This window comes from Lathyrus oleraceus, chromosome 7, assembly GCF_024323335.1.
Source record: "Lathyrus oleraceus cultivar Zhongwan6 chromosome 7, CAAS_Psat_ZW6_1.0, whole genome shotgun sequence".
Classification (NCBI taxonomy): domain Eukaryota; kingdom Viridiplantae; phylum Streptophyta; class Magnoliopsida; order Fabales; family Fabaceae; genus Lathyrus; species Lathyrus oleraceus.
This window is the reverse complement of record NC_066585.1, coordinates 413,537,333-413,562,872: the sequence shown is the minus strand read 5'-3', so window position 1 is coordinate 413,562,872 and position 25,540 is coordinate 413,537,333. Positions and strand designations below refer to the sequence as shown.

General features: G+C 42.1%; 2 pseudogenes; both read right to left on the bottom strand.

Moving 5' to 3' along the window:
• Positions 1-6,086: 6,086 nt before the first annotated feature.
• On the bottom strand, positions 6,087-6,933 carry LOC127104108 (cyclin-dependent kinase F-4-like; annotated as a pseudogene).
• LOC127104107 (choline/ethanolaminephosphotransferase 1-like) lies at positions 6,934-7,859 on the bottom strand (annotated as a pseudogene).
• Positions 7,860-25,540: the final 17,681 nt, after the last annotated feature.

Genomic DNA, 25,540 nt, shown 5'->3' with positions numbered 1-25,540 from the left:
ATGCATATATACAAAGTTACTTGTACTCTAAGTAATAAACCTTAACCCTAACTAACTTAGATTTGGGCTACAACTTAAATTATATCACAACAACCCCCTTATAATCCAAGTTGTCAAAGACAAACTAATCATAATCGATCTGAGTTATTTCTTATTTCTTTCTCAAAGTTAAGAATATGTCGATCTTTAGTCCTTTGGTGAAAATGTTGGTCAACTGTGTTTCACTCGAGAAATATCTTACTTCAAGTTCACCTTAGTTTACCTTCTCCCTTACGAAATAAAATCTCGCCTTAATGTGCTTACTCCCTCAATGCAGAACTAGATTCTTTATAAGATTAATGGATGACTTGTTGTCGATTTGCAGCACCAAAGGTTTCTTCACTTCGACCCCCATCTCTTCCATCACATATCTTATATAAATTACTTAACAAGTAGCATAGGTTCATGTTATATATTCAGCTTCACATGATGATAATGCCACCGCGGGTTGCTTTCTCGAGTACCATGAGATTAGGGCCCCAAATACTTGAAAGAAGTAACCAATTGTGCTTCTTCGATCTTCCTTGTCTTCACACCAATCATCATCTGAATAGCAATTAATCACATCTTCTTTGCTTTTGGAATATCGTCTAAACATGATTCCACAATTCATTGATCCTTTTAAGTATCTCAGGATTCTTCTTGCAGCCTTCACGTGTGACACACTTGGTTCATTAATGTATCTGCTCACTAATCCGACTAAGAAACATATATCAGGTCGATTGTTGCGTACATATCGCAGAGATCCGACAATTTATTGAACAAAGTAACATCGAATTTGTCTTGCTCTCCATGCTTCTCCAGCTTCAAATTTGATTCGACAAGTGAGGATGCAGGATTCGATCTTCCATCCTGAATCTCTTGAGTATCTCTTTAACATACTTTCTTTGATGTAGCATCATACCTTGCTTTGACATTTGAAATTCCATGCCTAGGAAGTACTATTACTTTCCCAGATCCTAAATTTCAAATTCCTTCTTCATCAGCTCTTTAAACTTTGACAAGCTCTCCAAGCTATTGCTAGTTACTAACAAGTCATCGACATATAAGCAAATGATTGTTATATCTTATGCCACAACCTAAACATAGACATCATACTAACATTTGCATTTAATGAATACCAATTCGACCAAGTATGATTCGATCTTCTTATTTCCTGCCCTAGGTGCCTGCTTGAGACTATATAGTGTTTTGTGTAGCCTGTATATGTTACTTACTTCCTCTTATATCATAAACCTGTGAGGTTGTGTGACATATACCTCTCTATTTAGAGGACCATTAAAAATGTTGATTTCCCATCCAAGTGAAATGTCGATCAACCTTGCTTACATGCCAAAGCTACCACCAATTAAGCAATCTTAAATCTTACTATTGGTGCATATACTTCAGAGTAGTCGAGTCCTTCTCTCTAAAGAAATCCTCGAGATACTAATCTTGATTTTTGTCTTGCAATCGACCTATCAAGATTGTGCTTCCACTTGAACACCCATTTCACTTTGATAGCTTTTGTATATGTTGGTAATTCAACTAGCTCCCATGTATTGTTTATTTCGATCGCTTGTAACTCTTTGACCATAGCTTCCTTCCATTGTTTATTTTTGAAGGCCTCGTTATAGTTGATTGGTTCAGCACATGCAAGTAAAGCGAAATGAACCAAATAATCATCTAGTGTAACTTCATCATTGTCCCAGCCTACAAAATCAGTGCGAAAAAACAACCGGCGAAAGAAAATGACAGAAGAGTCGCCACCGTGCGTTATTTATCCCAAAGGAGGGAAAGGAAACGCTCGAAGTAAACCTGAAGAGAGGAAAGGAAAAGACAAAGTCTCGCAACCAAATCTTGGGTTCGGGAGTCGATTATGCGAAGGGAAGGTATTAGCACCCCTACGCATCCGTAGTACTCTACGGGATCCACTCTTGTTGTTTCTTGTCTAAAGGGTGTGTGTTTATCTAATGTACTATTTACTAAAAGAAAGGGTCAAAGAAAATGACTCGCACGGATGTCGCATCCACTGCATACGTATCTCATCTGAATATGAGAATCAGAGTCTTCGTAGCTCGGCTACCTAAGGGTTAAAGAGATGTGTGCTCGCTAAGACATCGCGTCTTATGCCTACGTATCTCATCGGGAATGAGAATCAGAGCAAAACGTAGTTCAAACTAACTACGGGAACGAGGGTCTCGATTGCAACTAGGGAAAGAGAAAAGGAAAGTCTCGATCGCAACGAGGGCGAGAGAAAGGATCGCAACGAGGGCGAAAGAAAACAAGGATTAGTTGTTAGTCGTTAGTCAAACTCGGCAAGACATCGCATCTTGTGCCTACGTATCTCATCTGAACATGAGAATCAGAGTTGCCGTAGTTCGGCTAAATAGGGCTTGCCATCTGAACATGGACTTACAAAGGAGGACACCAGTTGTGTCAAAGGAGAGTGGGCAATGTATTCACGTCCTAGCAGTAGGTGTCGCAGCTCGCTGAATCGAGTCTTAGGAAGTTACCTCTTTGCAATAGGATGGATTGACATGCCACAAGATCGGACACGCTCAGAAAGGTCTAGAAGTGGGGGAGCTCTGCCCTAGAGTTGTCATGCAATATGTACTTAGGTGTTAGGATTTACAAATGGGAATATCTACCTAATGTTAGCATGCAAAGAATATGGGAATTCTACCTATGTTATCATACAAAGGGTTCTATCTAATGGGTACTACCTAATCGGAACAAGAATTGACGAGTGGAGCAAGGAGAAGTGTTAGGGATAAGGGTTTGATTGGTTGGATGTGCTTTGAGTGATGGCGAGAACTAGGATTGGCGAGATATACATCTCGAATCCTAGCCTCAGGAGTGCATGGTATACACCATGTTCCATTTCCATCTTTATTTGCAAAAGGTTAAGATAGGAATTAAGTATTTTGGAATTTTGATTGAGAAAGGGTTTGAAGAAACCGCATTGACAATTTTAGACGATGGCGAGAGCTAAGATTGGCGAGATATACATCTCGAATCCTAGTCTCAGGAGTGCATGGTATACACCATGTTCCATTTCCACCTTTATTGAAAAAGTGTTAAATAAGAATTAGGTATTTTGAGTTTTGTTGTGAAAATGACTTGACCTATATCAAGTATTGATGGACGTTTGAGAAAGATTTGAATGAGTGTTTGAGAAAACAAGGTGGGTAAATTGGATGATGGCGAAAGCTAGGATTGGCGAGATATACATCTCGAATCCTAGTCTCAGGAGTGCGTGGTATACACCACGTTCCACTTCCATCTTTATTGAAAATGTCTTAATTATGAATTAATATTTTTTGAGTTTTTATTAGAAAAAATGGCTTGACGTTGAATCAAGCGTTTGATGAAAGTTGGAAAGAAATGGAATAGAATAGGAGGGAGAAATGAATTGATTTGTTTATTTGAGAAAATACTCGACGTTGGATCGAGTCATATTTTTTGTATTTTTTCAGAAATGGTGGATTTTACTCTTTGGTTAGTGTCTAAAACAAATAGAGAAATAAAACAATACAACATTATATACACATTGGGGAAGTGGGGTACATTTTGTCCAAATGGGGATTCAAAATCATGAAATAATTAGATCAGGCCCAAACAACAAATGATGCGAAATATGAGTGTAAGTGCAAGAGAACCGGCTCATTGTAAGAAAGCCCAAGAGTAAGCTATGTGAGGTTGATGGCGATGCTTAAAAAGCAATCGACTTACAAGGGTATGGAAATGGGCTCGATATTAAATCGAGAAAAATATGATTTTTATAGCTTTCAAATGGTTTCGAATGTATGATGAAATTAAAAGAAAGTAGATCAACCATGAGTATAATAAAAATATAAACATAAAATAAAATGCTAAAAGAAAAATAAAATACTAAAAGAAAAAATAAAATGCTAAAAGAATAAAAAAACTAAAATAGAAAAATGCTCAATACAAGTATCGAACCCACTACACTAAAGACCATGAAATCACCCCTCTCCACCAGACCACTCATGACTAGTTGTTATTTTGATGCTAGACTGGATAAATAAACTAAAATGGATTAAAAATTAGAATTAAAATAAAAAAAACTAATAAAAAAGAAACTGTTGGACTACCAATAATTAAACCCAGCCGCTTGGCTGTTGGGTTTTTCAATGGGAATATGAATTGAAAAGGAGGAAATATTTATTACCTATTTAGAAAGTTTAAACAAAATTTTAATGGTTTCAAAAAAACTCTGTTTAAAACAAATTAAAGAAAAATAAATCGGAATAGTAACAGAGGCCTTCCTCCTCGTCCTCTCCATCTCACGAATCTCTCTTTCCCAAACTCACTCCTTCGCTCTCTCTTCTCTCGGTATCGCCCTCACGCTCTTTCTTCTCTCCCAACCTTACACTTCTCTCTCAAGCGCGCTCCTAACTCTCAATCTCACTCAAACGCTCTCTCAGCTCACAATCTCACATCCAAAGGCGAGCTACGATCAAAGGTAAAAAGGAAAATCCCCAAATGAAAACTTACTTCCGGCGACGATAATGACTCAGGTAAATCTCGAATCTTCTTCCCTCGCCTCTTTTATCCCGATTCGACTTTGATTTTGGAATTAGCTTATATTCGCTTGAAATCGCGGCCGCCTCCAAATTTTAGGGTTTTTGTATTTGAAAATCTCTTCGCCTCCAAGTTTTTCTCTGTTCTTCTCACTGATTTCTTTTTCTCCTTTTATGCTCACTGATTAGGGTTTCAAAGGGCGTCTTTTGTGTTCCAGAAGAGTAATTCTGCCAACCACTTTGGATGTTCAGAAATTGGATTGACCTCTTTGATGCTAGGTTCGAAAATGGTAATCTGAACCTTTGTACTTTCTTGCTCTGTTTTGTCTGGATGCCAAATTGGGAATTCTTTAAAATTTTACTGCTTGGTAATTATTTTGCAACTTTGGCTGTCACAGGGGTTCCGGATCGGTGAGGATGAGTCCAATGAGAACTGGCTGTGAATCAAACCCAAAACTTTGGAACAGATCATGGGCAATAACAGCAACAATTTCCTCATCGTTTTTGCACTGTTGAACTAATGTGTCATAAAGCACAATCCTCTTGTTCTTGAAGAATCCATACATATAGGCATTGCTGTGACTTGATCTTGTGGATCCATCAACAACAAACAACTTCTTTAATGGAAATTGAGGGACGAAGCAAGTTTCTCAATTTTCTCCCTGAGTGGACCATCTGGAAGAGGAGTGAACTTATTGAAGAGTGGAGCAATTAGAATTGGATAAATAGTCAGCATCGCAAGAGAAAGACCAAACATAAATGCCCAGAGATAGATGGCCAAGTATGGACCTCCTTTCTGTACTATTACAATGATTGCAACCACAATAGGAGGGCCAATTATTATGGAAAGAAAAATGCCTTTTATCATGTCCCTGAAGAATAACCATGGTGTTTGCTTATTAAAACCATGAGGGGCCTCAATCACAAAATTTTGTACAGAGAAAAGGGCAAATCAGTTGTCTGCGACCAGATCATCAAACCAGCTAAAAAAAACCCAAGGGTGTGAAGTATTTCATTTATCTCGATTCTTTTTGTTGTAGGCCTTGTGGACTTGCAGTAGGTGTTAATGACCATGGTTGTCATATTTGTAGCAGGTCATGACTGGTCTGCAAGGCTTCCTCTAAATTTCTGTAGCAAGCTAAGGTCATGGTGCATTGATGCTTTAGCTACAACTGATACACTGCAGGTTTGTTTGTGATGCATTGTGAATTGGTTGGCCTGTTTGCATGATGACTATTGGTATGGCTTGTTAGCATTCATGTCTTTAGATATTTTGTTTTGATTACAGGCCAGTTGCAGTAGACTTGTGGTATGCTGTCATCTAAAACTTGGAATGCATTTGTCTGTTTTTGTGCCATAGCTGAACCAAGGTAGAGTTTCTATTGCTCAAGGTTGATGTTGGCTTGAAATCTTTGATTGTGTTAGGTCTACTGCACAACTTGTGTGATTCAGGATGGTCTATTTGCATCATCATGCCATTGGTTGCTCCGCATTGCAAGTTGTGAATTAGTTAATTGCTTGTTATGATTTTAGTTTTATAATTCTCATGCTTGGTTTTAATGCGCCCTGGCCTTGCTTGGATTTGCTGCTGCAGGATATTCTTACTGTCACGGTTGTTCTTCCGGCAGATGGAGGAGTTCTGGTTACTGCTCTGGTGCGAAGCGATGGAGGGATGTAAAAAACAGCTCTTGAAGAAAGGATGTTGAAGGGCCTCTAAAGCTGTTGGCCTCTTACAGGGATCCCAAGAGCAAAGTGATTGGATAAGGTTGATTGCATGATCACTTGCAGATGGGATCAATGAAGAAAGGTTTACGCCAGCAAGCTGTGGAAACTGATAATTAATATCTCTTGCAAGTTTGAGTCCAACTGCCCATGATTCGGTGGCTGGCCATTATAGCACCCATTGCCCACATGTCAACTTTGGCATTATAGATATAAGACTGAAGCAGCACTTCAGGAGCACGATACCATCATGTGGAGACATACTCAGTGTAGGGTGGTTGTGAATTGATCTCTCAGGCAAGGCCAAAATCAGCAATTTTGATAATATCCTTAGAAACCAACAAATTTTCAGGTTTAAGGTCGCGATGGAAGTAACCACGCTGATGCATGTAAGCCAGACCTTGGAAAACTTGAAAACACCAGCTTCTAATTTCACTTTCAGAGAACAATTTTTCCCTGTCTTTCATAAGTTGGTATAGATTGCATTCCATGTACTCAAAAACAAAGTACAGAATGTCACTTTCTCGAATAACTTCCTTCAATTTCACAATATTTGGGTGGTTCATTTTCGTAATGACTTGACTTCACTTAAGTTTACACACTCCTCCCAAGAGTAATACTTTTTCTTCATTTTCTTGATTGCAACAACTTTAGAAACATTAATAACATTGAATGCGACTGTTGGTATAACACCAAAAGTTATCATCAAACACAATATAGCTGTGAATGTTGGGACATCAGCAAGAACCGGCAACCAATTCAAAAAAGGCAAAGACTTTCCAAATTGCTGAGCCCACCACTCAGCACCAACGACAGCAGTGAAAAAGTGAGCAAAGTAAATTATCATAAGACCCTCTGTAGGCCCATTTACAACAGGCAGTAAGTGTATTGGTGAAATAGTGCTCCCAAGTTGCAAGATAAAATGTAATTGCAGATATTAACCACCACCAGAAAGTACTTCTTCCACACATGGATGTGCTCCCAAAAGCAAGTGCTTCAAATGTACAAGCAAGTGCATCACACCCATGATCAAACAGCTCCCCCAATGGACTTGAAGAATTTGTCCGTCTAGCTTGCTTCCCGTCAACAGCGTCAAGTGTCTGGTACAAAAACAAAAGTAGCCCATGTGCAAAATGAACCCATCTTGGAGGAGGTGAGTCCAAATGAGGTGAGTATATATAGCCAAGCGTTGCAGACAATAATAAAAACATAAAGCCCATCAGAGTTATCATGTTTGGAGGCATCCATAGGGGGAAAAAGTGAACAAAGCGAGTCCAGAAGGGTTGTAGTATATATTTTGCCACATAGGAATGATCTACACCACTATATTTGTATCTATGCAGAGCTGCAACACCATGAGACCCAATATAACCCATTCTCTCTATGCAAAACTATGAAATACGCTTCAAGTACAAGCTAAACCTTAGCACAACTTCTAATAAAACAACCTGATTGCAGATAAGTTGTTGTTCTTAATCTTTGATCCAATGCCAATTTTTAAAGTTGGATATGCAAGTCATTCAACTCTACGAAATCGTCTGTTGGAGCGTGAGGAGAAGGTTCATGGAAATGGAAGGGTTAGGTTTAAGAGGGTCAAAAATGGGAAGGTTAACTTTGGTCAAAGTTGGCCAAAAAGTCAACTGTTGACCAAAGTCAACAAAATGGTCAAAATTCAATTTTCTTTGTAGTTTCTTTGTAAATGGACATTGAATAAATGGTTATGGTGAAATTTTAGAGTTTTTGGATTTTGGGTGACTTTGGTCAATGTTGACCAAAAAGTCAACTGTTGACCAAAGTCAACAATTGGTCAAAAATTGTCAAGACTTGTATTTTCTTGTGTAGAATCAAATGTAATGGCTTAAAATGACATGAAATGGATTGAAATGGTTTGAAAAATGATTTGAAATTTGGTTTTACCATTGGTTTATTTATGACTTGAATGTTTGACTTTTGAAAAATAACTTGACTGATAATGCACATGAACAAGGCCATGAAATGAGACCATAAGGTTAGGGTTTTGACATAGTATCCATGAACCAATAACATGACTAGCAAGTGGCTTGAAACACAAGAAGCTTGGTTGTTTGGATGACCAAGACCATATGAGTATTAACAATCACATGAACCACACCATGACTTTGGACCAAGACCAATCCTCATATAAGACCAGAGTAAGGTTAGGCCAAACGTGCTAAACAAAAGTGAAAACATAAAAAAGATTCAGGACCAAAATCGGGGTATGACAGTTGCCCCTATTTAAGCGTCTTCAACTAGAGAATATGAAGCAGTTCGTTCTTCATATGATCATAGTGGGAGATGGTTAAATACTAAGAAGACCCGGATTTTGATCCTGAATCCCTATGAAGCAATGCCTGTCAGAATCGTCAAAGAAGCAATCTCAAAAGAATAATCCGTCTGGTACGGTGAAAATCGGCCTGAGTACCGAAACAGAAAGTTGACATGGATACCAAAATAAATGGTAACACAGGAATACCCATGGCCTGAACGCCGCACATTAGTCTGAACACTAAGCATCGGAATATGAGAGTATCAATGTTGGTCTGATCACCGGAAATCTGGTCTGAACACCACTTCGATATGGAAATCGGAAAACTGGCCTGAATGCCACAAGTACTTCGACTTGATCGTCGGAAACTTCTTCGATCTGAAAATCGAAAACTGGCCTGAATGCCACTTCGGTTTGGATACCGGAAACTGGCCTGAATGCCACAAGTTGCATCGACCTGAATGTCGGAAACTTCTTCGATCTGAAAATCGGAAACTGGCCTGAATGCCGCTTCGGTCTGGATACCGGAAACTGGCCTGAATGCCACAAGTTGCATCGACCTGAATGTCGGAAACTTCTTCGATCTGAATATCGGAAACTGGCCTGAATGCCATAAGTGCTTCGACCTGATTGTCGGAAACTTCTTCGATCTGAAAATCGGAAAAAACTGGCCTGAACGCCACTTCGGTCTGGATACCGGAAACTGGCCTGAATGCCACAAGTTGCATCGACCTGAATGTCGGAAACTTCTTCGATCTGAATATCGGAAAAACTGGCCTGAATGCCACTTCGGTCTGAATACCGGAAAATTGGCCTGAATGCCACTTCGGTCTGAATACCGAAAAATTGGCCTGAATGCCACTTCGGTCTGAATACCGGAAAATTGGCCTGAATGCCACTTCGGTCTGGATACCGGAAACTGGCCTGAATGCCACTTCGGTCTGGATACCGGAAACTTCATGCCTGTCAGCATCGGCAGAAATAGGGAAAATGATAATTGAGGCGGCACGTGGGCCAACGACCCATGCTGGGGATAATAAGTAATGAACAACCTTCAGTCTGAGCACTAGAAACAAACTTCTGGCTTGTCACTTGGGATGCCGAGAATGTTTTATGCTTACATGCGTATGTTTGAATTTTTCAATGGCGTAATGCTCCATGAGAATGGAAATGCTTTGCGATTTTGGAGGATGCAATGCAATATGATTCTACATGCAGGGATGCGAAATGCTGGGGAAAATGCCAAGCTGAAGCAAGGAATCCCGTTGGGGAAATGATTATAATCTTCCGGACCCTGGCACTACTGTTGGAGATGCACAGCATAATGAACTATGTGGGGAACTGACCGGCCGCGCGGTGTTCTGGCAATGGCGAGATACCGAGACTCTGACTGGGGAGAGAACGGCACTGGAAACCTGTTGTTGGGGGAAGCGATAGTGGTTCTGGAAACCATAATCTATGAGAGATGACTCAGCAGGGGGAGGCAAACACCGATACGGTACCGAGGTTATGCTTCTAGGAAAGAGATCATCGATCTGGGATTGAAAACATCGATCTGCCATCGAACTCCGAGGAGCAGCTGCTTCTGCTGGGAAGATACAGTCTGGTACTGTCAACTCCGCTGGGGAGTGTATAGTCTGAAGCACATGCTTGGGAAGCACCGTAGTGAGAACCTGCTGGGAATCTTAAGGAAATGCCCCGAGTGTACCTGTTCTGAATAGATGATTCAAAGTACTTAAAATTTACAGCAATTTTAAATGTTCATTCAGCATGTACCTGTAAAGCTCTTATGTTTCATGATGCAATGTTTATCAAAAATTCGGACGTCATTTTTGTAAACAAAACAGTAAGATGAAAATGAACACAGAGATGTACTGAATAACATGATTTTATTGATTGAATGGCCTCTGAATAGGCATTTACATCAGGAAGCAATCCCTGGAAAGAGGTAATTGCACAAAAGATAAAATATGAATTAATCTAATGGCAATGTGAAATGGATTTCTATTGGGTTCCAATTCTGCTATGACTTGTTCGTCTTCAAGATCCTCCAGATGATCAGCCTTCTGAGAAAGGGTGATTGGACTGTTTCTTTCCTTTTGAAAGTTTCCAGTCACCGACATGAGATGAGATTCAGAACTAACTCAGAACGCAGTCATTCGCTTAATCCCTAACTTTTGCCTGGATCGCCCTTTTCGGGTTTTCAATCCACCAGGATACCCATTTTTGCCTAAGTTGCCTTTTCAGGTTTTCAACTTACCGGGTGTACGATCTTTTCATTTTTAAATCCCTAATTTTTTTCCCGAACCTTTTCATTTTCTTGGTTCGTCGGGATGCCCATTTTTTCCTGGACTATTCTTTTTACCGTCCAGCGGGTCTATTTTATGCGAAGTATTTTTTAACTGCGTCTGAGTTTACCGGGGAAGTGAAGTCTTCACCATCCATCGTTGCAAGCATTAAGGCCCCACCATCGAAAACCTTGGTGACGATATACGGTCCCTCATAGTTAGGAGTCCACTTGCCCCTGTGATCTGTCTGAGGAGGAAGGATCCTTTTCAACACTAAATCTCCAACTTGGAAACATCGAGGACGCACTTTCTGGTCAAAGGCTCTCTTCATCCGACTCTGATACAACTGCCCATGACAAATGGCTGCCATTCGCTTCTCTTTGATAAGACTCAACTCATTGAACCTTGTTCGAATTCATTCAGCTTCGTCTAGCTTGACATCCAACAGGACTCTTAGAGATGGAATCTCCACTTCGATAGGCAGGACCGCTTCCATACCATACACAAGGGAGTAAGGGGTTGCCCCGGTCGATGTACGTACTGAAGTGCGGTACCCATGCAAGGCGAAGGGTAGCATCTCATGCCAATCTCTGTATGTAACGACCATCTTCTGCACGATCTTCTTTATGTTCTTATTTGCTGCCTCAACAGCACCGTTCATCTTAGGACGATAGGGGGAAGAATTGTGATGCTGAATGTTGAAGTTCTGGCACAACTCCTTCATCATTTTGTTATTGAGATTGGAACCATTATCAGTAATGATTCTCTCGGGAATCCCATAGCGACAAATGATTTCCTTCTTAATGAAACGGGCAACCACATGTCTGGTGACATTCGCGAACGATGCTGCTTCGACCCACTTGGTGAAATAGTCGATGGCAACAAGGATGAAGCGATGCCCATTGGAAGCAGTCGGCTCAATCTTTCCAATCATGTCAATGCCCCACATTGCAAACGGCCACGGCGAAGACATCACATTCAGAGGATTCAGCGGTACATGCACCTTATCAGCATAAATCTGGCATTTATGACACTTCCGAGCATATTTGAAACAATCAGATTCCATGGTCATCCAGTAATAACCCGCTCTCAATAATTTCTTAGCCATTGCATGTCCGCCGGCGTGAGTACCGAAGGAGCCCTCATGAACTTCTTGCATCAACATGTCTGCTTCGTGTCTGTCCACGTATCTGAGCAAAACCATGTCGAAGTTCCTCTTATACAGCACATCGTCTTTGTTCAAGAAGAAACTGCCTGCCAATCTTCTCAAAGTTTTTCTGTCATTGTTGGATGCCCCTATAGGGTACTCTTGATTCTTCAGAAAGCACTTGATATCGTGATACCAGGGCTTGTCATCGACTACCAGTTCAGCAGCAAACACATACGCGGCCCTATCAAGGCGCATAACATCGATCCTAGGAGCATGGTTCCACCGAACCACCTTGATCATGGAGGATAGAGTAGTAAGAGCATCTGCCATCTGATTCTCATCACGAGGTATATGATACAACTTTACTGTCGTGAAGAAAGTCAACAGTCTTCTCGTGTAGTCTCTGTACGGGACCAGGGTGGGCTGGAGAGTATTCCAATCACCATTCACTTGATTGATCACTAGAGCTGAATCTCCGAAGATGTCCAGAGTCTTGATTCTCAAATCAATGGCTTGCTCAATACCCAAGATACAGGCCTCGTACTCAGCTTCATTATTGGTGCACTCAAAAGTCAGACGAGCGGTGAAAGGCATGTGGGCACCTTTCGGAGTAGTAATGACAGCGCCAATTCCACTTCCTTTGGCGTTGACGGCCCCATCAAACGTTAAAATCCACTTTTCATCTGGATCAGGTCCCTCCCCAACAACTGGCTCTTCACAGTCTTTCATCTTGAGGAACATGATGTCTTCATCTGGAAAATCAAACTTCATCGGCTCGTAGTCTTCAATCGGTTGTTGAGCAAGATAGTCTGACAGAATACTCCCCTTGATGGCTTTCTGGGATGTATACTGGATATCATACTCTGTCAGTACCATTTGCCAACGAGCGACCCTTCCGGTGAGAGCTGGCTTCTCGAATATGTACTTGACTGGATCCATTTTGGAGATCAGTAAGGTTGTGTGAGTCAGCATATTTTGTCTCAATCGCTTAGCAGCCCATGCAAGTGCACAACATGTCTTCTCAAGCATTGAGTATCTCGACTCGCAATCTGTGAATTTTTTACTCAGGTAGTAGATGGCATGCTCTTTTCTACCTGTCTCGTCGTGTTGACCGAGAACACAACCCATGGAATTGTCGAGTACTGTCAAGTACATAATCAGCGGTCTTCCTGGGACTGGAGGCATGAGGATAGGGGGATTCTGCAAATACTATTTTATCTTTTCAAAAGCCCTTTGACAATCGTCATTCCACCTGATAGCCTGATCTTTCCTCAACAATTTGAAAATTGGCTCACACGTGGCTGTTAGGTGAGAGATGAACCTTGCAATGTAGTTCAACCTCCCTAAGAAACCACGGACTTGCTTCTCTGTTCTTGGCTCAGGCATTTCCTGTATTGCTTTCACTTTGTCAGGATCCACCTCAATCCGTTTTCCGCTAACAATAAAACCCAGCAATTTTCCAGACCTCACCCCGAAAGTGCACTTGTTCGGATTAAGCCTCAGCTTGAATTTCCTTAACCGCTCAAACAGCTTCTGCAGATTTACCAGATGTTCTTTTTCTGTCTGAGATTTGGCAATCATATCGTCCACATAAACCTCGATTTCATGATGAATCATATCATGGAATAGAGTCACCATAGCTCGTTGATATGTTGCCCCAGCGTTTTTCAGACCAAACGGCATCACCTTGTAGCAAAAGGTGCCCCATGGGGTTATGAAAGTTGTCTTCTCCATGTCTTCTGGTGCCATCTTGATTTGGTTATAGCCAGAAAAGCCATCCATGAAGGAGAATACCGAGAACTGAGCTGTGTTATCCACCAAAACGTCGATGTGAGGTAATGGGAAATCATCTTTAGGGCTAGCTCTGTTCAGATCCCGGTAGTCGACACACATCCGTACCTTTCCATCCTTCTTAGGTACTGGAACGATGTTGGCGACCCATGACGGATAATTTGTGACTGCTAGAAACCCTGCATCCAACTGTTTTTGCACTTCTTCCTTTATCTTGACAGCCATCTCTGGTCTTGTTCTTCTGAGCTTCTGCTTGACCGGAGGACAATCCTCTTTGAGAGGCAAACGGTGTACCACAATGTCTGTGTCAAGCCCTGGCATGTCCTGATAAGACCAAGCGAAGACGTCAACATACTCTTGCAACAGTTCAATCAACCCCTTCTTTACATCGTCTTCCAAAGCAGCCCCTATCTTGATTTCTTTCTTGACGTCCTCGGTGCCAAGATTAACCACTTCAGTAGACTCTTGATGCGGTTGAATGACCCTTTCCTCCTGTTTTAACAGCCTGGCAAGTTCTTCAGGGAGTTCACAGTCTTCATCACCCTCTTCTTCAGCTTGGAAGATTGGGTTTTCGAAGTCGAAGCGAGCCATAGCAGAATTGTTATCAATAGGATCCGGTGATGTGCATCTGCATGAGTGATGGTATGTGCTTATGAGTGTGAACAGTGAGTGAAAACTAAACAAAACATTGCCAAATATTTTTATTCTTTCGAAATTCTGAAAACTGCAAAAAATAGAAAGACAGTGAACAAAATATTTGAATGCAAAAGATGTCCTTCATTTATGATAAACAATGAAGGTATTCACATAGATGAGCCCTACAATGAGTCATTACGCCCTGGGCGGAACGTAAGACTTGGACATGCATGAATAAACAAAGAAAAATTACTCCTCTAGAAGAGTGACTTGGACAATTTCCTCGGAAGACCAATTGTTGATGACTTCACCAGGGATCCTCGGACGCACCCAGTTGTCGATGTCGCAATCACTATCTCCATTTTCATCGTTGATCGCAGAGATCTGGCCATATTGGATGACGCCAGCACTGGAGAAAGTAATCGGCCCCTGACAAGTCTGAAATGCTTAAGTTGTAGAAGTCAGCGCTGGTTGATACCCAATCCCAAACTTGTCGTCTTTCATTGGTAACTCCAACAGACGCCCCCAACCAGGAGCAACACCTGAATCCACCAAGGCTTGCGCCTGCTTGAAAGATGAGATAGGGGCTCCTGCTTTAGCCCCTTCCACCGGAGCTGCATCCTTGATCTGAACTGACTCAAAGGCCTGACTGAGAGTCTCATGAATTTCACCTTCTACCTCTACGTACTTGAAGGTAGACAGGTTACTTACCAGTATGTCCTCCTCACCACAGACGGTGACAATTCTTCCATTGACTGGGAACTTGATCTTCTGATGCAGTGTTGAGGAGACTGCCCCAGCATTGTGGATCCAAGGACGACCCAGAAGGCAACTGTACGAGGGACTGATATCCATCACATAGAATACGGTGTTGAATGTTTGTGATCCAATCTGAATTGGCAATTCTACCTCTCCAAACACCGACCTCTTAGAACCATCGAAGGCTCTCACCATGAGATCGGAAGGTTTCAAGATCAAACCTTCTACTTCTAACCTGACAGGGCTCTCTTGGGTAGCACATTGAGAGAGGAACCTGTATCCACCAGAACGTGAGATGACACGGTGTCTTTGCATTCCATTGAGATATGCAAAGCCTTGTTATGATTGCGTCCAACCGGTGTTAAGTCAGAATCAGTAAAGCCCAGCCCGTTGCTTGCATGAACGTTTGCAATGATCCCTTCTAGCTGGTTTACTGAGATCTCCTGAGGCACATATGCAGCATTAAGGATCTTCAGAAGTGCCTCCCTGTGTGCCTATGAACACAACAGGAGTGAGAGAATGGATATCTTAGACGGCGTCTGAATCAACTGATCGACTACTTTGTAGTCGCTTTTCTTTATAATTCTTAAGAGCTCGTCCACATCCTTCGCAAAAGTGGGCTCAGAACCAGCTTGGGGTGCAGAGGTACCCTCATTTACAACTTGTTTGCCTTTGGCCTTAACCGCGGCATCAGTGCTCTCAGTTTGGGTAACCGGTGGTGAGAACAATCTACCACTCCTGGTGAATCGCCCGATTCCACCAACATTGTCCACTGCGGGACCTTCAGCTTCGAGTTCAGACTTTTGACCCTCTTCTACCTTCAAAGGTCGTTCCACCCCATGATCGTGTGTGTATACACTCCCCCCATAATGCCAAGGAATGGCCCTATTGCTTGTGAAAGGTAAAGGACCAGGGGTTGTGATTGTCATAGCGGCCGGTCGCACTGGTGGCACTGGTTGTGCTTCTGGCACACTGATCTGATTAGTCGGGTAAAAGATGGTGATAGTAGCGACATCATAGTCATACTCGGGAATTTCATTCATTGAAACAAAAACATCCGGAACACCGGAATCAAGTTCAGTTACATCAAGATTAGACACATTGTTTGGTATATCAGCAACAACATATGAAAAATTAAATACATCAATGGGAAATACACAATCAGCAGGAACAACATCTGTGAATTCTTCAACAGCATCTTCAAATATCTCTTCAACTACCCCTTCAGCAAACTCTTTGACAGACAAGTCTTCAACTTGGAGGGTACCATTGTCAAGCAAGACCTGGATACCCTGCTGCAGCTTCAAGCAATCCTTACCCTGTGTAGCGCAATCCAAACAACCTTTCCCACAACCGGGGAAAACATCTGCCTTCAGCAAGCATTCCTTAATTTCCAACAACAGAGTCTTCAACTTCAGCACATCCTTAATGGGTTTGGCTTCCTCTTCCAGCATATTCACGTTTGCACCACCATGCTGTGGCATGGGATTGTTGACGACATTAGGAGCCGGTGCAAGGTTGATAGCCTTTGAATCTATGAGGTCCTGAACTACGTGCTTAAAAGCTTTGCAGTTCTCAATATTGTGGCCAGGTGCCCCAGAGTGGAAACTACACCTAGCATTGGCATCGTAACCCACCGGAAGTCTACCAACCGGAGGAGCCAGAGTGCGTAGCTGCACAAGTTGTAGCTTTTGAAGACTAGCAAGCAGTTGAGCGCACGACATTGGAAGAGTGTCGAAACGCCGGTCCATCATCCTCTGCCTCTGTTGATAGGCGGGTCTATTACCTGGTTGTTGTTGTTGATACTGAGCTTGCTGACGTTGTGGTTGTTGTTGTTGTAGTGGTGCTGCAGCTGGAATGGTCACAGCCGCAACATACGGTCGCTGATGATAGTTTTGAAAATTATTCCTTTGGTTATTCCTATTTTGATATGAAGATACAGAATTCACACCCCCTTCCCTCTGCTTCTGTCCTCCCATAAACGGCTTCTTTACTCTTGATGAAGATCCACCTCCATTGTGGCTCTTGTAGGTCTTCAGGTAATTTTCTACCCTCTCTCCGGTAGAGACCACATCAGCAAAGTTGGAGGCATTGCACCCCACCAGACGCTCCAGGTAAGGTCCAGGCAACGTATTCATGAACATGTTGGCCATTTCCTTTTCCAACATGGGGGGTTGAACACGGGAAGCTGTCTCCCTCCAGCGTTGAGCGTACTCCCTGAAGCACTCATTGCTTTTTAGAGACAGATTCTGGAGTTGAGTTCTGTCCGGGGCCATGTCCGCATTATATTGATATTGTTTCACAAAAGCTTCCGCCAAATCCCTCCAGCAACGGATGTGGACTCTATCCAACCTCATGTACCATTCCAGGGATGCCCCAGCTAGGCTGTCCTAGAAGAAATACATAAGTAGCTTCTCGTCGTCAGAATATGCAACCATCTTTCGGAAGTAGGCTTGCACATGGGTCTTCGGGCAAGAGCTACCATTGTACTTGTCAAAGATTGGGACTTTGAACTTCGGTGGGACCCTCACGCCTGGGACCAATCCCAAGTCAGAAACATCTACCCCTAGAGGGTTTTGTCCTTCCACCGCCTTCAGCCTCTCCTCTAATCTCCTGAACATGGGATCCATGCCATGGCCCAAACCAAAGTCTTCTGGCAGCAAGAACTGATCATCTTGATCATCGTGGATGGGTCGTTGATCGTGGTTGTTATGTGGGATCGGGACAGGCCCCGGTCCATTAACCTCTGCAATTGGAGGATCAGTCACGACCTCTGGTTGAGTAGTTACGGGATTCCTTTGTATCATTTGTCTAATCTCTTGCTGTCCTTGCGCTACTCCCCGAACCACATCCATGAATTGGTTCATGCGGACCCTCATCTCGGCAAGTTCTGCTTGTAGACCCTCCATTGCTTTCTGCTGGTTTCTGCGGGTACCGTACCAGTGAATTCCTGAATCAGCTATCCTGCTAATGGAACACCCCACAAAATGAGAACACCGCGACGGTACCTGTTATGCAAGACATGCTATGGATATGCAAATGTAATGACATGTTTATCAATTCCAAAAGGTATTCTAACCCTTTGATTCCAATCTCTCGTCAGATAATAAGTGTAAGAAAAACCCCGACCAGAATCAAGAAGAAGATATCAGCCCCTGGGAATAGATAAACATGTGTTGAATGATATGAATGCAGAATGATGTGATGCAATGCAGTGACATGGAAATCAGGACTATTGTATCTGCTTGAGCAACTGTCGGGTTGCACTGTCTGAAGAGAAAACCCACTGAAGAATATAATATAAGATCAAAACTCTGCTCCAGAAAACCGGGTTGGTTGGAGGTTAAGGTTTCCTGAATTTAGCCCGCCCCTCACTGGTAGGTTCTAAGAACAGAAGTTTGTCAGCTTTAGCCCTTCAGTCGAGAATAATACGTTTACCACTGAAGGTTTGGCATTATTACGGGATAAAAGACCTCTGCTGACTCTCCTCAACAGGATATCCTAAAGCAAGTTCCCAGTCTCGGGGTCCTCGGATTGAGCAGCGAGAATGCGCCCACCAGAGCTAACACAAACGCGTCTTGGAGGAGAGGCCTCGACTGAGTTCTCGGGAAATGGCCACCAGAGTCGACGATTTCTAAAGGAACGTTTGTCGTTATGGAACACCCATAGGACTAAACATATCCAAAGAAACCTCGTCTGGAACGTGGGTCTCATGAACGACTTAACGTAGCAACATACCACGCAAGCCTCATGACTATCCACTCTAACACCTATGTGTGCACTCAAGCCTGGGTAGTGGGCTTATCTCTCATAGAACAGTCCCAACCCAACAAACAAACAACCCAACAGAACCCACAGATACAACAAACATATGTACATGAATGCAATAAGATAAAGCAGGTAAATCCGGAAAGTAAACGACTGTACAAAAGAATAAACACCCAACAAACAAGAAACCTACAAAAGCTAGGAGGGACTCGCTTAGGGAAACCTGTAACACCCTTCTAAATACCCCAATTATTTAATTAAAATAACAATGTGTCAAACAGAGTAATATGCAATCAAGGGTGTCACACAGTTACTTCACACCATTCACCAATATAACGGTCATGCTCTTTTATTAATTCAAAACATAAGCATTTGCATAAAACGCAGCGGATAGAAATCTCATCAATCATGTAAAACTTTACATGTAAAATGGTTCATAACCAACAATAAAACATTTAAAACAAGTTAAAACATCCCATCCCGATGTTACATCTATCAGAGCATGACCCACTAAGGAGACTACACTAGACTCCAAGCATTAGCTTCTACTCAACTCATTGCTCGTTACCTGAAAAATAGTTGTAAGGGTGAGTTCCTCAATCGATATAATAAGCATTATAAATTATCATGTCATGTTAAGTAAATAACACATTTCATCACCCAAATCATATTACACATTCAGCAACGGCAATATCAACTCAATCATACTCATACTCAATGTCAACACAACCACAAGTATAATATTGGAATACATCCATTCATATTATACGCCATACATACATTATGCAATGAGACTCCACACATGCGGTACCGACTATTCTTGAACATATAGTTCAAGCTCACCGATCAATCCAGATACGGCTACTAAGCTCACTAGTCCCACTCATTTGAGACCTCGTGACTCACTCACTAATTCCTCACTATGGGAATTAGCTACAGCCCCAAAGGCTAGACTATGCACACTAATCACCTAGCATGCCAACATCAACAACAAATCCACAATGATTCACTCACTAATTCCTCACTATAGGAATTAGCTACAACCCCAAGGGCTATGCTATGCACGCTAATCATCTAGCAATGCAACATCAACAACAATCCACAATGGACATATGCTCATACTCTAAGCTATACAACAGTCCATTCACAAATACATGCATAATATATACATTCACAACATTATGCATATCATCATACATCATCAACACATTTGTCAAAACATCATATCGTCTCAAATAATTGAACACAGTATTAGCACACTCTACTAACACCTATACTGCTCAAAACAGCGGGAAATAATCCCTACCATATCACACACTGATATAGGCAACCACTAATTAGGCACACAACATTTAAATTAACAATTTTTCCATACTGCAACAGTGTTAACCGGTTAACGCCCTGGGTTAACCGGTTAACGCAGGCAAAACACGCTTACTGCCCAAAACTTATCAGTGTTAACCGGTTAACGCCCTGGGTTAACCGGTTAACGCAGGCAAAACAACACTAATTCTCAATTCGTAACAGTGTTAACCGGTTAACACCCTGGGTTAACCGGTTAACGCAGACAAAACAGCAGTTCCTGCGCTAACACAAAGCAGAATGCAGAATTCTCCGCATTTTCCGCCGTTAGAGGACTTCCGGACCTCCGATTCCAATTCCGTAGAAAACTATACGTTCGGGAAAACACGACTCACACAATTACGGATTCAATTTCAGATTCAACACAATTTATCCAACACAATTATTCAGCATTCAACAAATCCCAATTAGGGTCAATTCAACGGTTTATCACTACCCATTACATGCTAACCCATAATCCCCATTAAACGACGATAAACCCCCCTTACCTGATTTAATCCGGCAACTTTGAGCTTTCAAGCTTTTCCGTTCTCCAACCCTTGCTCTCTAGCTCTTCCTCTTGCTCTGCCTCTTTCAGCCGCTTCTCTGAGTTTCACGTGAAAACCTTATTTTCCAAAATGAACTCTTTTTACTTATTCCAGCTTATATATTTTCAAATAATTATTATTCCAATAATAATAATAATTCAATAATTCCAAAATAATAATAATAATAATCCAATTATCTAATTAAATTAATAAATATATTATTAACTTAATTTAAATAATTACCATATTATTATCGGGGTATTAGAACTCTCCCCCACTAAAAGAGTTTTCGTCCTCGAAAACATACCTCAAGCGAACAACTCTGGGTAAGACTCCTTCATCTTACTCTCCAGTTCCCAAGTCACATTGCCACCTGCTGGTCCTCCCCAAGCTACCTTCACCAAGGCAATCTCTTTACCCCGCAACTGCTTCAACTCTCGATCCTCAATCCTCATAGGTGATGTTTCAACAGTCAGGTTATCTCTCACCTGTACATCATCTATTTGGACTACATGCGACGGATCATGAATGTACCTCCTCAGCTGAGACACATGAAAAACCTCATGCAAATTCGCAAGCGACGGCGGTAAAGCGATACGATAGGCTACCTCCCCTATCCTCTCCAAAATCTGATAAGGACCAATAAATCGAGGTGTCAACTTTTTCGACTTCAAAGCTCGCCCAACACCAGTTATCGGAGTGACACGAAGAAACACATGATCTCCCTCTTGAAACTCAAGTGACTTCCTCCTCTTATCATGATAACTCTTCTGACGACTCTGAGCAATTCTCATCTTCTCCTGAATCATCTTAATCTTTTCCGTAGTTTGTTGGACAATCTCCGGTCCAACCACAGCAATCTCACCGGACTCATACCAACATAAAGGTGTCCGACATCTCCTACCATACAAAGCTTCAAACGGTGCCATACCAATGCTCGAATGAAAACTATTGTTGTAGGTAAACTCAATCAAAGGCAAATAACAATCCCAAGCACCTCCTTTTTCCAAAACACAAGCCCTCAAAAGATCCTCTAGTGACTGAATCGTCCTCTCAGTCTGACCATCAGTCTGCGGATGATATGCAGAACTCAATCTCAGCTTAGTTCCCAAAGCCCTCTGCAAACCTTCCCAGAACTTCGATGTAAATCTAGGATCTCTGTCTGAAACAATACTCGACGGAATACCATGCAAACTTACAATCTTCTCAATATACAACTCGGCTAATCTCTCTAACGGATAATCCATTCTGATCGGAATGAAATGAGCCGACTTTGTCAATCTGTCAACAATCACCCAAATAGCTTCACAATTCTTACTTGTCCTCGGTAAACCAGAAACAAAATCCATACTGATACTATCCCACTTCCACTCTGGAATAGCCAACGGTTGCATTAGCCCAGACGGCTTCTGATGCTCAATCTTTGACTTCTGACAAGTCAAACAGGAATAAACAAAACTCGCAATTTCTTTCTTCATTCCCGGCCACCAAAATAACTTTTTCAAATCATGATACATCTTCGTAGCTCCAGGATGAATACTCAGGCCACTACGATGTCCTTCTTCTAGAATACTCTTCTTAAGTTCGGTAACATCCGGAATACACACCCGATTACCAAATTTCAAAATGCCATTCTCATCAACTCTGAATTCACCACCTTGACCTTGATCCACTAGAGTCAACTTATCAACCAAAAGCACATCGGATTTCTGACCCTCTCTGATCTCATCCAGAATACCACTCGTTAACTTCAACATTCCCAATTTAACACTATTGTAAGTACTCTCACACACCAAACTCAAGTCTCTAAACTGCTCAATTAAATCCCATTCCTTAACCATTAACATAGACATATGCAATGATTTCCGACTCAATGCATCAGCCACTACGTTTGCTTTACCCGGATGGTAATTCAAACCAAAGTCATAATCCTTCAGAAATTCTAACCATCTCCTCTGTCTCATATTCAGCTCTTTCTGATCAAACAAATACTTTAAACTTTTATGGTCACTGAAAACCTCAAATCTTGACCCATACAAGTAATGCCTCCATAATTTCAGAACAAATACCACAGCTGCCAACTCTAAATCATGTGTCGGGTAGTTCCTCTCATGAACTCTCAGTTGTCTCGAAGCATAAGCTATAACCTGCTTATTCTGCATCAACACACCACCCAAACCCAACAATGAAGCATCACAGTAAACTTCAAATGATTCCGACGGACTCGGTAATATCAGAATAGGAGCAGTAGTCAACTTTCTCTTTAACTCTTGGAAACCTTCTTCACATTTTGAGTCCCAAACAAATGCTTGCCCCTTTCTAGTCAACATCGTCAACGGTAACGCCAACTTAGAAAATCCCTCAATGAATTTCCTATAGTAACCAGCCAATCCCAGGAAACTGCGAATCTCAGCAACAGACTTTGGAGCTTCCCACTTAGACACCGCTTCTATCTTAGAAGGATCAACAGCAACACCACCTCTTGAAATCACATGACCAAGAAAACTAACCTCTTCTAACCAAAATTCACACTTTGACAGTTTAGCAAATAACTTCTTTTCTCGTAGAACTCTTAAAACCATTCTCAAATGCTCAGCATGCTCTTCTTCAGATTTCGAATACACCAAAATGTCATCAATAAACACCACAACAAACTTGTCTAGGTACGGATGGAAAATCCTATTCATATACTCCATGAATACTCCAGGCGCATTAGTCACACCAAAAGGCATTACAGAATACTCATAATGTCCATACCTTGTTCTGAAAGCGGTCTTCTGAATATCCTCAGTTTTCACACGTATCTGATGATACCCAGATCTCAAATCTATTTTGCTGAACACACTCGCACCAACCAACTGGTCCATCAAATCATCGATCCTCGGCAAAGGATACCGATTCTTGATCGTCACTTTATTCAGTTGCCTGTAGTCCACACACAACCTCATAGTACCTTCTTTCTTCTTAACCAATAACACTGGTGCACCCCACGGTGACACACTCGGACGAATAAATTTCTTATCCAACAGATCTTCCAGCTGACTCTTCAATTCAGCTAACTCAACAGCAGACATACGATACGGAGCCATCGATATCGGTCTAGTACCAGGTACCAAATCAATCGAGAACTCAACTTCACGCTCTGGCGGTAATTCATTCACTTCTCCTGGAAACACATCAGGAAAATCACACACCACGGCTAGATCACAAATCGCCAGTTTATCTTTAGCCTCTAAAGTCGCTAACAGCATAAACAACTCTGCCCCATCCGCTACTGCCTCATTCACCTGCCTCGCTGATAGAAACAAACTCTTCCCTTCCTCAATCTCAGGAAATATTACAGTCTTATCAAAACAGTTGATGGAAACCCGGTTAAACACCAACCAGTTCATACCCAAGATAACGTAAATCTGCACTAGTGGAAGACACACAAGGTCTATCCCAAAATCTCTACCAAAAATACTCAAAGGACAACCCAAGCAAACTGAAGTAGTAGTCACTGAACCCTTTGCAGGAGTATCAATCACCATACTACCATACATCTCAGATATCTCTAACTTAAGTTTCACAGCACAATCCAAAGATATAAAGGAATGAGTAGCATCGGTGTCAATAATAGCTACAAGAGGAAAACCATTTATATAACACGTACCTCTGATCAAACGATCATCTGCAGAAGTCTCAGAACCCGATAAGGCAAAGACCTTGCCTCCTGACTGATTCTCCTTCTTCGGCTTAGGACACTGTGGACTGATATGACCCACCTCTCCACAGTTGAAACAAGTTACAGTCTTCAACCGGCACTCTGCAGCCAAATGACCACCTTTGCCACACTTGAAACACTTCATCTCAGCACTGGTACACTCATGGACACGATGTCCAGCCCGACCACATCTATAACACTTAGCAGGGGCGCTAGAGTCTCCCCCACTAGGCCTCTTCATCCCACTCTGTCTCTGAAAACCTTTGCCAGCTGCATACGGTTTTCCACGATCATTCTGATTCTTGCCTTTCCTATCAACCCTTTGCTGATAGCTCTCTGCTCTGGCTTTGGAATCCTGTTCAAAAATCCTGCAACAGTCAACCAAGTCAGAAAACACTCTGATCCGTTGGTATCCAATAGCCTGCTTGATCTCGGGACGTAACCCGTTCTCAAACTTCACACATTTCGAAAATTCTCCAGCAGCCTCATTATAGGGAGTGTAATACTTCGACAGCTCTGTGAACTTAGCAGCATACTCCGTAACAGACTTGTTACCATGCTTCAACTCTAAGAACTCTATCTCTTTCTTTCCTCTGACATCTTCTGGAAAGTACTTCCTCAGGAATCTCCCTCTGAACACAGCCCAAGTGATTTCAGCATTCCCAGCAGTTTCCAACTCAGTGCGGGTAGCAACCCACCAATCATCAGCTTCTTCTGACAGCATATGCGTACCGAACCTGACCTTCTGGTTATCGGCACACTCAGTCACTCGGAAGATTCTCTCTATCTCCTTCAACCACTTCTGAGCGCCATCTGGATCGTATGCTCCCTTGAACATTGGAGGATTGTTCTTCTGGAACTCACTCAGTTGACGAGCAGCTCCCATTCCCACAACATTCGGATTCCCTCCAAGTACTCCAGCTAGCATACCCAGGGCCTCAGCAATCGCAGCATCATCTCTACCTCTTCCAGCCATCTCTAT